This window comes from Sciurus carolinensis, chromosome 16, assembly GCF_902686445.1.
Source record: "Sciurus carolinensis chromosome 16, mSciCar1.2, whole genome shotgun sequence".
Classification (NCBI taxonomy): Eukaryota; Metazoa; Chordata; class Mammalia; order Rodentia; family Sciuridae; genus Sciurus; species Sciurus carolinensis.
In genome coordinates, this window is record NC_062228.1 from 9,879,388 (window position 1) to 9,883,007 (window position 3,620).

The window sequence follows — 3,620 nt, forward strand, 5'->3', positions numbered from 1 at the left end:
CTCCCTTATGTTAATTTTCTTCCTAGAAGATATCATTAACATCCTTCAGTTCTTATTCTTTCTGCTTACTACTTGTCTCCCCTGTTGGAATGCAAACTTCATAACTGAGCACAAAGTTACTTTGTCCATTTTATTCATTCCTCTATCTAGACTCTCAGAAGATGCCCCAAACATATGAATTCATCATCGAAATGTGTCGAATGAATCTGAGATTTTATATATTTTACGGCTGATTTTTGTTTACTAAATACAGAACTTGCCAATGAAAACATCTTTGAGGTTGTCATCTTAGTTCTAGGAAAACGAGGGTCTCAGGGATGCTCAGCCAAGAGTCTATGGTATGAAGCACTTGTGAAATCTCAGGACAGAATGTGAAATATTCCCTGGCCGTGAGTGGTCTGTCCCTGGAGACAGGGATGGCCTTGGAGACTGCCCAGAGTTCTGTGGCCTCTGACCTCCACTCCTGCCTTGGCTCCACTCTGCTTCTCTGTAGGAGAGTTTGCTGCAGCCGCCCACCCACCCCCCAGCAGGTGCCTAGAGCCAAGAAGAGGAACCCTGGACCACACTGACAAGGGTTCCATCCCGAGGTGATCATCCCTGACTAGGATGGAGGAGGAGATGCAATCACAGGGAAAATAGGAACGCCTCGTCAAAGGACTGTGGAAGGTCTGACAAGGAAAATATCCAAAATTATATTGTCATATATAACATCAGTGACACAATATAAAAATGTGAATCAGTGGTTCTCAGCTATTTGATGGATTTGGAAAAGACCTCAGTGGATAACTTACATTTTGCTTTCTTTATTTTATAGGAAAAGGAGTTCAAGCCTAGAGAAGTTCTGAATGTCAGTTTTTTTCACAATCTTGAGTGACTATTTTTGACTGCTGTCACATTACTGAACTCAAGTTATAAACAAGCCTTTGTTTTTATTTTCCAGCATATGCAACCTTCAAATAACTAGCTGTTGACACCTGAAACACACAGATTATCTTTAAGAAAAAATAAAATACTGCTTATCAATTTAACATATTTATCAATTATATCAGATTACATATGAAAATGTAGTTTCCCAAAGTGACCTTGGGTATGTTACTGAAACTTGAACCTCAGTTTACACACGAGTTAAACAGAGCCTAATTCAAAGAGTTGTTCAGAGAAAACCATCATTTGTGTCTTCAGAAAACTTGGTACACAGTAAAACGATTAATATTTGCTATTATTATAATGACCACAGCATCAGGAAACCACCATGGGATCAAATGCTATCTAGCCATCAGTATCTTGAAGAAATAATGTTTCAGAATATGATTTTTGGAAAACAAAACCAATTTCTTTTTTTCATTTGGCAATGAGCAGTTTTAAATGCCATATAACACACGGCTTGAGATTACCAAGAGAACATCACCTTTGGTGACTCAGGAACACACGCACCATTATCAGACCTGCATGACGCACCGCTCATTTCTGCAGAGTGACTAACGCAGTCCTAGCAAATGATCTGCCCCCTTGGATCATCGCTATATCGAATGTGCTTTGATGACATGGTAGTTCATATCACTTAAGAAACTTAACCATGCCAGATAATCTCCCTGCCTCTCATTTCATCCACATAATAGATAAGGCAGTCTGATTGCACGCATCTACAATCTCACCTTTCCCCCGTTGCATTCTGTATTCTGTACACAACACATGCGAGTATCCCGAGATGACAAATACTGTCAAAACAAGTTTCTATATAATCTTGTCCTTCCTTTTTATTTTCTCAAGGCTATCTTAGACTTGGGTAACAACTCACTTCAAACACTCATCTACAGAGTGGCCAATCAAAGGCCGGTGGGGGGCCTGTATTCATAAGACAAGTCATCAAAGTCTCCATTCCCTCGAAACAGGATCGGGCTCATTTCTGGCTCTTTCATTCAGCTTGTTCTGCTGAATCAACATTTTTAGATGACATGCATACAATGTGTCTTTATTGAAGTTTCAAAGCTAAATAAGGGTGACTCTTATGTAGCATATTTCTAGACTACGAACTATCATCTTTGTGGAAAAAAAAAATAAAGACTCAAAACAAACAAACACAGAAACCAAAGGCAGAGCCAACTGAAAATCTACCCTACTGATTTCTGAAAATGTCCTCATCAACCTTCGCTGATAAAACCAAACAGAACAGCCTGGATGTGTTTATTTAAAAGATATGTAAACAAATAAGCTTTTATATTTATAGAGTAGGTTACTCTCTGGCAAAACGCATGATTTCTGATACTCATCCTACTTTCATGGTGAGTGAGGAATATTTTCTACAAGCAAAACTGAGGATACAGCACATTATTTAAGCAGTTGAGACTTGATACCAGTATCTCTGGGTACAACATGCAGACTTTGGGAGTGTTAAAAGGAAAACCCCTTAGACCGACTGAAGTTAGGAATGTTTATCTGAGCTAAGTAATACAAAAAGGATTTGAAAATCAAGCAGCTGCCCAAACCAGCGCAGGTCCAGAGAACCCAACCACCAACACAATTGGACAACATCACAGAAAACAGGCAATACTGAGAAAGCTAGTTTTTAGGCCACAACCTGGTTCATCCACCAGTCAGTTGGTTACAGTTTAAGTAGTTAGTCTTTTACAGATCAGTTATTAATTGCTACTCGGCCTTCTGCAACCACCCGAAGGTCAGTCACTGGGACTAAACTCTGTATTGGATGGGCTGTTGGGCCCAGCGTAGTTGCCCAGCCTAAATCCATGGGCTCCCACAAAATATTATTTAACAGGGATAACTAAATTGATGTGACATGTAAGATCTGTTAGCTAGAGTTTATACCTTAATTTAACTGTCGAGACCAAAAAGCGAGAAAGTCCTGCAAAGGATAAACCAAAGTATCTAAAACCTATGCAGAGATTTTAAATATATTTAATTAGCATATTTATATTTGCATAAGCATATTTTAAGTTTAGGGTCAGCTAGTCAAAACTGGAAAGAAAAATATGTTGGTTCAATGAGAAAAACTCCCCCCCCCCACCCCCAGTGCAGGGCTTGGGATGGAAACAAGTTCTCATGCATCATGCATCCTAGGCAAGTGCTCTGTCACCAAACTGCATCCCCGGTCCCAGGAATCATCTTTTATGAGTAGCCACACATACCCAGAGATTTAAAAAAAAAAAAAAAAAAAAAATGCTTCCAAATATAGAAATTCATACTCTGATTTCTCTGCCTATTTTCTGGCACATTTTTTTTAACCAGGTCACAGAAACATTTCAAGAGCTGGCACTTACTGTAAACTCCTTCCACAAGCCAAACAAATGTGCACCAAGAACTACAAGGGATTTTGTGCCGATAATCTTCAAATCAATTGTGCTTGGCCCAGATGCTTGTGCCAAGTTTCCCCCAACAACAAATCCAATGGGTGTTTGTGGTCCATATTTTAAAGAACTATCGGAATACTATTAGCCTCTTTCTACAAAATGGTTCTTTCATGCATTACACGATATCAACAAACAACTGGAGAGAGAGAGAGACCCTTGCTCCTTCAGTAGAAGGCAGACCCACCAGCAGAGCAATGGAAAAGACCCCCATTCTGAGACTCAGAATTAACTGATGCAAAAGGATCATTAGTTGGT